Genomic DNA, 14,492 nt, shown 5'->3' on the forward strand with positions numbered 1-14,492 from the left:
CCCAGCTACTTGGGAGGCTGAGGCAGGAGAATCGCTTGAACCCAGGGGCAGAGGTCGCAGTGAGCTAAGATTGCGCCACATCACTCCAGCCTGGGCGAAAGAGCAGAACTCTGTCTAAAAAAAAAAAAAAGGGCAGATAATTTGACCTTCTTTGAATGATTATTTTTAAATTTAGGGAGTAAATATATAAATTGGCTAAAGAGTAGTAGACAATAATAATAATTTATCCAATAACGCTTTATTTATTCAAGAAATATATATAAAGGGCCTGATATGTGTTGCATACTGTGCTAGGCAATATACTATATGTATTCTAAAAGAAAAAAATTAATAAAACAAACTGAAGCAGAAGCCACCCATACTAGATATATATGTGTATATATCAGCTTCCACATAAATCTTTTCAACAGAGGCTGATTTGAATATTGGCACAATGCTCTACTTATCATAAAATACACATTAACAGAATAAAACTTTCTTTTACCTTTTCTTTCACTAATTATATATTTCAGACTGGTGAGTCTTTTTTGTGGAGACTGTCCTGTGCATTATTGCATGTTTGGCTGCATTCTTGGCTTCCATTGCTCAATTACTCGATGCAAATGGCACCTCCACCCCACACGGTGTTGTGATCACAAGAATATTACCAGACATTGCCAAATGTGCCCTGGGGGGCAAAATCACACCCAGTTGAGAGCCACTGGGATAGAATGAATTGTAGAGCTGAAAGAGCCGTAGATGGAGAAAGAAGACCTAGTACGGAAACTAGCTTTATCCACTGACTATTTCTGCCTTTATATAACTAGGGATAGAATTTAGAAACCAGAGCATGTAGCAGTAGAGCCATGCTACTAGGATTTTCAGAAATTTTAGAAGTTCCATTATGCCCATGAAACAAGGTCTAAGCTTTCAAGCACCAGGGTAAAAGTAACTTAGAATGAGTAACAAACCCCAATTCCCAGCTGTAACATCTATATAAATTATGGTCCAGTAACATAAATACCAGATATTGTTACCAGCAGGTCTTTGTTCTTAGCGCTCCCAAGATGGGGGTGGGCCACTCCCAAGATGGGGGCGCCTTTTGTTCTCTGACCTGGGGTTCTTGGCCTCACGGATTTCAAGGAATGGAACCTTGAGCCATGCAGTGAGTGTTATGGCTCTATTAGAAGCCGTGGGTCACAGAAGGGAACTGTGGAACCCAGCGACTAGTGTTCAGCTCGATTAGGACGAACCCCGGCACTTAGCCACACAGGAACAATGGTGAGCCTTTAGCCCGATCGGGAGCAGCAGTGGGCACCTTGCTGGATCAGAAGTGCAGTGGACACCCTGCCGAATCCGGAGCCTGGAAGTCAATGGCGGGTCTGCGACGACGACATTCAGCAATGGTGGACAGCGAGCAAAAGCTCAGCTAGAGCCTGAACAAACAGGGACCAGAAGAGTGTGCAATTGCAAGATTTAATAGAGTGAAAACACAGCTCCCAAACAACATGAGGGGACCAAAAGGGGTTGCCACTGCAGGCTGGAAATGCCTGGGTTTACATCCCAATCACTGTCCCTCCCCCGTGCTCTCAGGCGATAGATGATTTGACTATTTCTTTACCTCCTGCTTTTAGTCTAATTGGTATTTTAGTGAACCCTCTTTACTACCTGATAGATCGGGTGTGAGCTGAGTTACAAGCCCCGTGTTTAAAGGTGGGTGAGGTCTCCTTCCCCAGCTAGGCTTAGGAATTCTTAGCCTAGGAAATCCAGCTAGTCCTGTCTCTCAATATCTTATGTTGGTGTACTCTCTGTGTCGTTTGTTTTCTAAAACACAGTGTCCTTGTCTGTAAAAGGAGGGGTGTGTCAGGCCTCTGAGCCCAAGCCTGCATGTATATATTCAGATGGCCTGAGGCAACTGAAGAACCATAAAAGAAGTGAAACTGATCGGTTCTTGTCTTAACTGATGATATTGCCTTGTGAAATTCCTTCTCCTGAACAATGAGTCTCAGCAGCTGCCCCACCCAGCACCTTGTGACCCTGGCCCCTGCCCGCAAGAGAACAACCCCCTTTGATTGTAGTTTTCCGCTACCCACCCAAATCCTATAAAACTGCCCCACCCCTATCTCCCTTTGCTGACTCCTTTTTCGGACTCAATCCGCCTGCACCCAGGTGATTAAAAAGCTTGATTGCTCACACAAAGCCTGTTTGGTGGTCTCTTCACGAGGACTCCTGTGACAGGGCAATTTCTCAGTTCCCAAGTTTGGGTTGAACACCCAGCTAAGGATTTCTATGAGTCCATACACTTACTTCTTTGTCATCCTTCACCACACATTGTTATAATTTATTATTTGTTTGTATTTCCCTCTAGAGTGTAAGGAAAGACAATGTCTTATTAACCACTGTATCACCAGTCCCTAGCCCAATTTTTGACACGTGATAAACATTAATCAAGTGAATGACTTTATGAATCTGTTTTCAAGTTTGTTGATTCAACTTTCTCTCTTTCTCTCTCTCTCTCTCTTTGCCTTTCTTGCTTCAACATTTGCTTTCATTTTACTACCAATATTACCAGAATCCATAATGACAGACAGGTTATATAAACAGTCACAATTTGTTATGATTTTAAGGGCTTCTGCACTTAACCTAGTCATTTCTACAGATGCTCACCAGTAAATGGAATTCACAGAACAGGAGACAGAGACTTTCATCTGAATGTTAGGAAGCTTATTTAAAATAAAAATAACTCTGAGAAAGGAAACTCAGTTTGCTCATTTAAAAATTGTACTGAATTGTACCTACTTCATAGAATTGCTGTGCCAATAAAATGAATCCTTTCCAAACTAAAATCTCTATGAAAATGGAAGAGATTTATTTTGTTTTGGCTTAAATTAAGTGGAAGTGACTGATATCTTGTATTTCCTCAATAAACAAACTGGCCTAGGAAATCATGGAATCTTCTTCAGGCCACTTACTGAGAGCAAAACACCCCCTGAAGAACATTCTTGATAGATGGTCATTTAAGTACTATTATCAACAATTCTTATGTCAGGTTCAAGAAAAATCTAAAGCTCATAAGTAGAGCAGCAGGGAGAAACCAGGGATATCCCAAGACCAACTCTGACCTTCTTGGTATTGTTCTTATCTTGGTTGTAATATAAAAATGTAGAAGGATTAAGGCTTCTTAATGAGGCTTCTAAATGAGATGATCTTAACACAGACACAGAAAACTAGAGAGAGCTTGAGACTAGAAATCAGAGGAATTGTTTGGAAACCTAGCACTACCACTTACTAGCTATGCGATTCTGAACACATGGTACAACTCTCTGAATCTCACTTTCCTCAATTGTAAAATGAGCATAATAAAACATACCTTAAAGAGATGGGATGAGGCTAATATAAATGAAAATTTAAAGTGACTAGAATGTTAAGAGAAATGCCATCACAGAAAATAAATGGATCAAGTAATGTCTTAGTTTATTTGGGCAACTATAACAAAATACCTTAGACTGGGTGGCTTATAAACAACAGAAGCTTATTTCTCACAATTCTAGAGGCTGGGAAGTCCAAGATCAGAGTGCCAGCATAGTCTGATTTTGGTGAGGACCCTCTTTGCAGACCACTGACTTCTTGCTGGGTCTTCGCATAGTAAAGAGGGCACAGGAACTCCTCTGGGCCTTTTTTGTAAACTACTCAACCCATTCATGAGAGTTTAGCCCTCATGATCTAATCACATCCCTAAATGCCTAACCTCCTAATATCATCATTTTGGGGGATAGGATTTTAACACATAAATTTGGGCAGGAGGGGACACAAATATTCAGACTACAGCAAAGGGTAAATAATTGAAAATATTTTAACCTAAGGTGGCTTATTTGATCTGTTGGCTTGTTTTGAGAATCTTTTTCTTCGGGATGAAAAGAACACTGCAAGACTGACTCAATTTCTATACTTCTGTTTAAGAGAGAGGAGGAGAGCAGAAGAAAGGAAGGGAGAGAAGAGAGAAATTACAGGCTGCTGCTAAGTCTCATGGTTTAGCAAACAGTCTGGGGAAGGAAGAGCTTCTTTTTGTGAGGAAAGGAAAAAGACATTTCCTAAAAATAGTTTTACCTATCTTGAGATAATTACAACCCTCGAGAATCAGAAGTATTAAGAAGTACATACAGCCATACACAACCTCCAGAGTATGAGTCAGCTCTAACTCACCCCATCTCTCTCCTAGTTTGTATAGTTAATTACAAACTTTCTCATCCTAGCAAAATCATTAAGAGTCAGACACAGAGGACAGAGCATGGGATATTAATTCCATTAATTTCATTTAGAAAAGTAGGATATTTGTGGAAGACGGTCTCTGTCTTTCAAATTGCTAAAGCAAACAGGTTGGCAGGTTTTAGTTACTAAATCAAATGTATGAATCATCTAAGAGAGAGTGTGCTCCAAGGAAATAGGGATTTATAGTCTCAGCTCTGACACTAAGAAAAGTGACTAGGCATACCGTTTTAGCCCTGTAGAGTGGGTTGAATACTGTACCCATAAATTTATGTCTACTTAGAACCTAAAAATGTGAACTTTTTGGGAAATAAGGTCTTTGTTGATATAATTAATTAGTTAAGGATCTCGACGTTAAGTCACTCTTGATTTAGAGTTGGCCCTAAATTCAATGACTAGTTTTTTATTAGAAAAGGATAGGACACAGAGAGACATGGAGAGGAGAAGGTCATGTAAAGACATAGATAGACATTGAAGTAATGTACCTAGAAGTCAAGCAACACCGGGTATTGCTGGCAATCACCAGAAGCAAGGAGAGAGGCATGAGGCATTTCTCTCTTAGAGCCTTCATAAGGAACAACTCCTGCCAATAACTTGATTTCAGGCTTCTGGACTCCTGAATTGTGAACAAATGCATTTCTGTTGCTTTAGGCAACCAAGTTTGTTCTCTTTTGGTATGGCAGCCATAGAAGAAACTAATATACTTCACCTGTCGTTTAACTGTCTAATTTGTGATACACTGGAATCGAGTTATACATTTATCAACTATTGATTCAGTAATTATATTGCATTTGGGCTGGGATAACAATAATAGAAAGACATAGATCTGCCATCAGAGAGTTGACATAGAAGTTGGGAACTGAGACATTAATGAGAAAATAAAAAACAGCCCTATGGGGCTATCATAGTAATCAGTAGAAGGTGTTAGGGGAAAATGGGGTAAGATGGAGGTGGGTAGAGATGGAGTCCTGGGAAAGACAAGGAAAGCCTTCAAAGAGAGGGACCACTGGGATAACCGCTGGGACAGAAGAGGGGGTGTCAGTCTGGTGGACTCTTATGGAGTAAGGACTTTATGCAGTTTGATATTTCACAAGAATTAAGTGGTAGGAATGGGAAAGTAGGGAGACAAGAATAGAAGATAAGGTCAAATCATGAGAGAGGTACTGAAAAGCCTACAATTTTACTGCAAGAATGTTGTTATTGATTGAATGTTTGTGTTCTCCCAAAATTCATATGTTGAAATCCTGGCCCCCAAGTTTACGGTGTTTGGAAATAAGGCCTTTGAGAGGTCATTAGATCATGAGAGTGGAGCCCTCATAAATGGGATTAATGCCTTTTTAAGAAGACACAAGGAAGCTTCCATTCTCTCTCTTTTTTTCTGCTTTCCACCATGTGCGAATACAATAAGAAGATGGCCAGCTACAGGTAGGAAGGGAGCCCTCATTAGATACCAGATATTCTGGCTCCTTTATCTTGGACTTCTCAGCCTCCAGAATTCTGAGAAATAAATAAATAAATATAAATAAACAATAAATCTCTGTTGTTCATGCCACTCAGACTTTGGTATTTTTGTTTTGGCAACCCAAGCAGACTAAGACAGGAGTGTACTTCAGTTTACTCATCTGTAAAATGTGTGAAGTGGACAAAGTCATAATTTTACCCCCAATTTCAAGATTCTGAAGATCTAGGAAGGTTAAAATTCTTCAAAGTTGTTGTAATTTTGGCTCTGACACCAGGATAACTAAGCATCAGGTCTGTTCAATCAGAAATAACTATCACATGAGTAATATAAAAAAGGTATATGTAGTTAAGTGGCTGATTAACTAAAATGCATTTCTGTGAAGTTCTATACCAAAATGTAAATTTAAGGAAACCAACACCTCCATTCTATCCCTGAACCTGAGTTTGTAACTTAGTGAAAGATACACCGATCTTTGGCAATGCATCATCCAACTAAGAAGTGGTTTTGATTTTTGTTTAGGAACGTACAGTAGGTTTCAGTCCCATTCTGACATAACAGTATTAGAATACTGAACATGTAATCAATATGCAGTGAAGGATTTAAAAGACCATTGAGGTAACCAAGATGAAATCAAGCCCCCTACCTAAACACACACATACACACACACACATTTTGTGGGACAAACCTTTGGAGCTTAAAATCCTGCATTCTGATCCAGGTTCTGCAATTTACTGACATGTTTCCTTGGAGGAAATATTTAACTTCTCTAACATCAGTATCTCAGCTATAAAATGAAATAGTATATACCACAATGAACAGTGAGTATGAAAATTTATCAAATTATATCTTTTATCCCTCAACTACAGTGATAGATTACACATTTTTAGTGTTCAATAAATGATACCCTTTAAATTAGCTTTATAGATACAACATACCAGAATCTCTGGGATAGCTAATGTAGTATTAAGATAAAAGTTTATAGCAGTAAATACCCACATAAAAAGGTTAGAAAGATCTCAAATGAACAACCTAACCTCATACTTAGAGGAAGTAGAAAAACAATAGCAAACCAACTGCAAAACTAGCAACAGAAGAAAAGTAACCAAAATTGGAGCTTGAACTGAATAAAATGGAGATGCAAAAAACCATAAAAAGATTGACGAAACCAAAAGTTGGTGTTTTTGAAAGAATAAATAAGATTGATAGACCACTAGTTAGACCAATAAAGAAAAAAAGATAGAAGATCCAAATAAACACAATCAGAAATGACAAAGGAACAGTACCACTGATTCTGCAGAAATACAAAAAACCCTCAGAGACTATTAGAAACACCTCTATGCACACAAACTAGAAAACCTAGAAGAAATGAATAAATTCCTGGAAACAAACAAACTCCTAAGACTGAGCTAAGAAGAAATTGAAACCCTGAACACAGCAATAATGAGTTCCAAAATGGAGTCAGTAATAAAAAACCTATCAATCAGAAAAAGCTCTGGACCAGATAGATAGATTCACAGTCAAATTTTACCAGATGTATAAAGAAGAGCTGGTACCAATCCTACTGAAACTATTCCAAAAAATCGAGGTGGAGAGATTCTTCCCTAACCTATCACATGAGTCTAGCATCATTCTGATACCAAAACCTGGTAGACACACAATAAATAAAAGTTTAGGCCAGCATTCGTGATGAACGTAGATGCAAAAATTCTCAACAAAATCCCAGCAAACAGAATCCAGCAGCACATCAAAAAGTTAATTCACCATGACGAAACTGGCTTTATTCTTGGGATGCAAGGTTGGTTCAACATAGAAAAATCAATAAATGTGATTCATCACATAAACAGAACTAAAAATAAAAACCACATGACCATGTCAATACATGCAGAAAAGGCTTTAGATAAAAATCAACATTTTTTCATGTTTAAAACCCTCAACAAACTAGCCATTTAAGGAAAATATATCAGAATAATAAGAGCCATCTATGACAAACTCATAGTCAACATCATACTGAATGGGAAAAAGCTGAAAGGATTCCTTTTGAGAGAATAAGACAAGGATACCCACTCTCAGTATGCCTATTAACATAATACTGTAAGCTCTAGCCAGAGCAATCAGGCAAGAGGAAGAAGTAAAAGGCATGTAAATAGGAAGAGGGAAGTCAAACTATCTCTCTTTGAATGTAATATGATTTTATACCTAGAAAACTTGATAGTCTCTGCCCAAAAGCTTCTAGATCTAATCAACAACTTCAGCAAAGTCTCAGGATTCAAAACCAATGTACAAGCCATCAGTCACTGTGGGAAGCAGCTTGGAGATTTCTCAAAGAACTTAAAACAGAACTACCATTTGACCCAGCAATGCCAATATTGGGTATGCACCCAAAAGGAATATAAATTGTTCTACCATAAAGATGCACATATGCATATGTTCATCACAGCACTATTCACAATAGCAAAGACATGGAACCCACCTAAATGTCGATGATGAACTGAATAAAGAAAATGTGGTACGTATACACCATGGAATAATATGTGGCCATAAAAAAGATTAAAGTCACATCCTTTGCAACAACATTAATGGAGGTGGAGGCCATTATCCTAAATGATCTGACTCAAGAACAAAAAAACAAATGCAACTAAACATTGAGTATACATGGATACAAAGAAAGGAACAATAGACATCAAGGCCTACTTGACAGTGGAGTTAGAGGGAGGGAAAGGATCAAAAAACCACTTATTGGGTACTATGCTTATTACCTAGATGACAAAATGATTTGTTCACCAAACTCCCATGACACACAATTTTTCCATGCAACAAACCTGCACGTGTACCCACTGAGCTTAAAAGTTGGAAAGAAAAAATAGACTTATTAATGAAGTTCAGAATTTCAAAAATCCCTAAATCTTAGATACTTTTTTAAAAAGGAACTATATTAAAGAAAACATTTAAAGATCCTGAATATAATCTTGAACCACTCCATATACTGAAATTGCTCAATTAATGCTAGCTCTTATAGAAACTTGTAAAAATTATTTATAATTCTTTTCTACCAAGGAGCATATGAGGGTTGTGTTAGAATTTTCCCAGTAATTTGGGGCTGTGTAAAACATCCAACATACTAATAATGTTACCCAACTACAACTGCCTTATTATCTTCTGTCCCCTACACCTGCAGAGAGAGAGAAAAAAAAAGACAGTACCATTTAGGAATTACATTTGTATCTGAAAAGGGATGACCCTTCATGTTTTAGAATAACAACAACTTCACATCAGCAGTCAGCAATGTAACAATTAGGGCTTTTCGAATGGCAGGTTCAGGTGCAGAACAGGGGACTTGTCTTTGAATCAGGTAAACTTAATTTCCCATCTGATAAGATTTGGCTGTGTCCCCACCCAAATCTCATCTTGAATTGCAGCTCCCATAATCCCCATGTGTCATAGGAGGGACCTGGCAGAATGTAATTGAATCATGGGGACAGGTTTGGCCTTTGCTATTCTTGTGATAGTGAATAAGTCTCAAGAGACCTGATGGTTTAATAAAGGGCAGTTCCCCTGCACATGCTGTTTTGCCTACTGCCATGTAAGATGTGCTTTTGCTCCTCCTTCGCCTTCCACCATGATTATAAGGCTTTTCCAGCCAGGTGAAACTGTAAGCCCACTAAACCTCTTTTTTTTTTTTTTTTTTTTTTTTTTTTGAGGGGGAGTCTCGCTCTTGTTGCCTAGGCTGGAGTGCAATAGCATGATCTCAGTTCACTGCAACCTCTGCCTCCCAGGTTCAAATGATTCTCCCACCTCAGCCTCCCAAGTAGCTGGAATTATAGGAGCCTGCCACCATGCCTGTTTAATTTTTTTTTTTGTAATTTTAGCGGAGACAGGGTTCCACCATGTTAGCCAGGCTAGTCTTGAACTCCTGACCTCAGATGATCTACCCACCTTGGCCTTCCAAAGTGTTGGGATTACAGGCATGAGCCACCATGCCCAGCAAAGTCTCTTTTTTTTTTTTTTTAAATAAATTACCCCGTCTCAGGTATATCTTCATAGCAGTATGAAAATGGAGTTATACAGCATCCTAATTCTGCCACAAGTCATTGGAAGAGTAAGTTAACTCCTTGGTAATGTGAGAATAATAATGATCACTTCATGAAGTTCATATTGTCATCACATGAGATAATGCATATGGCAACACCTAATTTAATGCCTTAGATACAGTAGGTAACAGAGTAATAAATGTTTTAAATAGCACATGCATAAATACTACCACCTTTATCCTTTTTGTGGATGTAGACTTGTGTGTTTAAATAGTAAAGAAAAAAATGAAGAGAGTTTGAACACTAGATTGTTGACCTATTTACACAGATGTAATGCCTAGCACAACTGCTTGTACTCAGCTTCACATTCTAATATACACAATTGGGCAGTTTGTTGTAATTTTATGTTTTTTAAAGGGTCGAGTACTCTGTTGATGGTAAACAATAAATACAATAGAGCACATTTTATGGTATTTATAGGTCTAAAATACCTTATTTTAAAAATTGGTCAAACAGGCTACAATTTATAGTGGCATATGTTAAGTTACCTATAGCCTAAGGTTCAGAACATTTTTTCCTGGTGAAACAACACTATTTTTACCACCCATCTACTGTTTTTTAGAATTTTATACATTTTGCATAATACAAAACACAGGCATCTAATACAAAGCCAGAATGTCTGTTGGTATTATACGCATATACCCGTGAACACACACACCTATTAACAAGCCCTTGAAAAATTGACATAGTAACATTGGTTATCTGGAGAAAATCTGTATCACTGTATATGGCTTATATGTAATGAATAGAATTATATAATATATGTGGCTTTTTAAAAAGTATTCATATGCTGTAAATAAATGATATTATTGCAGTTGCCCAAGGATTTTGCCTCAGTCTCACTCAGCCTGGTCCTTAAAAATCAGGAGAGCACAGATAAAATGTACTATCTTTAGTCATAGAAGTCCTAATTCTGGACCACAAATATTTTCTTGTTAATTCCATGTAGATCCAATGTGACTACAATGTGAGTATGGATGGTACTCTGTCTCATCAATAGTACTATTATTGTTCCTACGGCACCAAGTGGCAATCAGTCAGAGAAAATCTCCATCTCTGTTGCATGTATGTTTCTGAAATCTTCATTTCCCAGAAAGAGGTAAAAAGGTAAATAATTATAAAAAGGCTGGCCTCAGAAGGTGATTTTTAAATAACTATTATAAATGACACATAATGTTCAGACCCAAATTTAATATATTATAATAAAAAGAATGTAGGATTTGGCACACAGTAGGCTTAGTTCTTGCCTTTACCTTGGTAGGAAAAGTTGAGCATGTGTAGACTTTGATTTCAAAGTCTTATTCTGTAATATGAATAGAATAGTACTTCCCACATAGATCATCCTGACAGTGACCTTGGTTGAGTTCACTGAAAAGTTTCTCATTCAGAACCTTTCCTCCTTTCCCTTGAGTGTTGTCAAGTTAACTGTGGCAATTACTATAGGAATGGGAAGGGCAATGGGCTTGGGATAGGATGAACTGCATACAACTTTGTTTCTTATCAGCTAATGTTTGTTTCACCTGGACAAGTCACTTAATCCCCCAAAACTATAGTTTATTCATTATAAGACTTAAAAAAGAAAGAAAGAAAGAAAGAAAGAAAGAAAGAAAGAAAGAAAGAAAGAAAGAAAGAAAGAAAGAAAGAAAGAAAGAAAGAAAGAAAGAAAGAAAGAAACAACAGTATCTAGTTTCCTCCACTGAAGTCTTGAATCCCTCCACGCGATCCATGAGGTTTGGAATTAACTCTTTCCAAATTCTTGCCAATATTGTTATTTTTACCTTCCCCACTGAATTACAAATATTCTTAGTGTCATCTAGAATGGTGAATTCTTTCCAGCAGGAAGAATTCTGTTAAATTATTCTGCTGACATTAAATTAAAAACTAGATTTCAAAGTGCTTTGTAAACTGTATCAAAAAGTCTTTAAACAACATAGCTCAGCAGTTAACTGGAAGGGACTTTCAGGTTGTTTTGTTAAATAAAAAATGTTGATATGCTGCAAAACATGTAAAAAATGTTTGTTTTTAAACAAATAATGATAAAACTATACATATACCCATATACAAAATATATTTATATAGTATATTTGTATCTATATATTTATATCTATATATATCTGTAGATATGTATTGGTGTACATCCATCAGCATGGATAAATACCAGCATTGCTTACATGGGTCAGGTAAACTAGGGATGGTGGAAGAAGAGAAAAGATTAGCATTGGAACATCAAACAAACCAAAAAACTTACAAAACAATTTCCAGAAAATAAAAACTATCTATATCCAAGATAAGTATATGTGTGTGATATAATCTATGTTAATCTGAGGTGTATAAATACTGTTTGCATGTTTATGTTTATAGACATAAACTATATAAGGATAATCAGCAAACATTAATGGTAGGCATCTCAGAGTGAAATGTGGTGGAGGAATATGTTTCCATTTTATTCTTAAACATAGTATTTTATATTGTTGTTCAATGAGCACGTATTATTTAGAAAATTTAAAATATTCATATGTTTTTATTGTGAAAACCAAAATAAAATTACTAACAAATCAAAAGAATTATTATCCACTATACCAGGCATTTTTTTAACCTATATTCCGTTATTTCTCCTACTTTTCCCACTGCAGATATTACTAGTTGATTATAACCTCCTTTCTTATTAGGACTAAACACAGCCTCATAATTCTTCCTCACACAATGCAACAGGAGCTACTATAAGTGATGAGAGATGGTCACGATAAATGAAATAATGCCTTGCTATCAAGGCATTAATTTACTTCCTTGAAGGGATAATCCTGGATTTACATTTCTGCAACTGCATTGCATCAGCAAAATTTTAGCCAAATGTATACAGAACAAATGAGTATTTTATTAAGATAATAATCACAATTTAAACAATGGTTATTTTCAATAATGATATTAGACAGTAATTAATACAAAATTAATTGTTCACATATGTCAATCTTCAACAGAGGAAAGGTCAATGAAAATAAAATGGTATTTAAAAAGAAAGCTTCTAACAGAAAAATCGGCCACATATATAAAAATTGTGTGGTTATGCTCCCATTACTCTTGAAGAAACAGTAAGATATTCACTTATTGGTGAAACAGATTATGATCTCAGCAAGATTATTTGAAGAAAGATTTCCAGCGTGATATTGGTCTCTAAATTCATAGAAATTTTCTGTAAATAACTGTACCGCAGACTCGTTTGCCTTATTTATAAAATGGAACTAAAGCAATCCCTCTCCTCCTTCAAAAGATTGAAAATGTGTAAATGCTCTGCTAACAACTAAGCAGGAATTGTGATTATAGATGGTTATTACCGCATGTCATTTATATGAGAAAAATGGCATGCTAGTCATGAAAAAACTTGGTAGAATTCGGTAAAGGTGATCCACTTGGGATAAAAAATGATTTCTGTACTAATAACTTAGTTTTGTCATTTGATTAAGCATCTTCAATTTGTTTAAAATTATAATTAACTATGGATGATGACAATTGCATCCTGTAACTGTGCAATAAATGCTTGTGGTGTTGAATTGCGTAGGGGAGGGCCAGGAGTATGTATCTTCAGATTCTTTCTTTATTACAATTCAAAATTCAAATGTTTTGAAGCCTTCTATTACTATTTGTAAAATGGAAAAAAAAAAAACACATCAAGACACATGGAATAAAATGGTTAAGAATACAATTTGTTTAGGTAGTTTGAAGAAGTGACTCATTTGATTATAGCTCCCTAGATTCCTTTCCATCAGTAAACATTGTCTGATCAGCCATAGTATATAAACCTTGTGTTGGGTAGTTTAGGAAATGCTTTGGGAGAAACAAAATACTCAAAAGAAGTTAAATTTGAGGTGGTTCATAAGTGTCTCTATAAAGATAAAATGCATTGTGGGGGCTCAGAATTTAGTTATGTCTAACATATATTGATTCAATACTTAACTTGCACTAGGAACTGTGAGAGTTTAGGCTACAGTTCTTCTAATCAGATAGATTTGAGAGAAAAGAAATAATACGCTATTAGGACCACACAAGATGATACTTCAGAAGGAATCCTCGGGCATATAGCTGTACAGAGAAGACCCTCCCTCTGCTCTCTACACACACTAATTCTATTAGTTCAGCTAGGAAAGATTTTTTGAATGAGGTGATCCTTGAGTTGTGTTTTAAAAGAGAAGAGAATGGCTGATTCAGAGAAACAGAGCCAAATGAAAGAGTGAATCAAAGAAAAGGTAAAAGTAAAAGTAAAAGTAAAATTTCATTCAGCTCAAATTTTGAAGTCAGTGCCTTTTAAATATATTAGGTTATGTAAAGGTTGATTATCCAGTGAGATACATATTATTTTGTCCCACTCTTATTTTATTTTCATTTTTATGTATGCTTTATAGAGGCCCAATATTATTAAATGGTAATGTCAGGATTGGAATTCAATTGCATCCTGATCTCTCTTTCTTTCATTTTCTTAATATTAACACTTCTTTCTTTTTCAGCTCCTTTCTTCTTCCAGATATGGAAGAAGAAATAAGCATAAAAGCCTTAAATTTTCTTTCTAGCAGTAAGAATGAGATTAGAATTTTTCATACTAATTTTTCTTTTTTTCCTAAGACCAAGATAGAGACTTACATAAGGGTTAGTCATGCCTAAGGAAAAAGTTAATAAAATGCTGATCACTGACCATTGTTTGTCAA

At 36.3% G+C, this 14,492-nt stretch overlaps 1 protein-coding gene and 1 long non-coding RNA gene across 22 annotated transcripts in view; one reads left to right on the forward strand and one right to left on the reverse strand.

The window, feature by feature from the left end:
- Positions 1–14,492, reverse strand: part of LOC105468948 (teneurin transmembrane protein 4) — a 3,228,145-nt gene that overhangs the window by 2,106,101 nt on the left and 1,107,552 nt on the right. The gene's annotated exons all lie outside the window — the stretch shown is intronic.
- The window catches only part of LOC139357646 (uncharacterized), a 44,748-nt gene continuing 36,558 nt past the window's right edge, over positions 6,303–14,492 (forward strand). For 2 of the 4 annotated variants that reach the window (XR_011611220.1, XR_011611217.1), the window contains exons 1-2: positions 6,388–6,525; positions 10,745–10,902. This is a non-coding gene — a long non-coding RNA (uncharacterized lncRNA). Of the gene's footprint in view, positions 6,323–6,387; positions 6,526–10,744; positions 10,903–14,492 lie in introns of those variants that run through there. The other 2 variants (XR_011611218.1, XR_011611219.1) reach the window with 2 other exon arrangements.

Source organism: Macaca nemestrina, chromosome 12 (genome assembly GCF_043159975.1).
Source record: "Macaca nemestrina isolate mMacNem1 chromosome 12, mMacNem.hap1, whole genome shotgun sequence".
Lineage (NCBI taxonomy): Eukaryota > Metazoa > Chordata > Mammalia > Primates > Cercopithecidae > Macaca > Macaca nemestrina.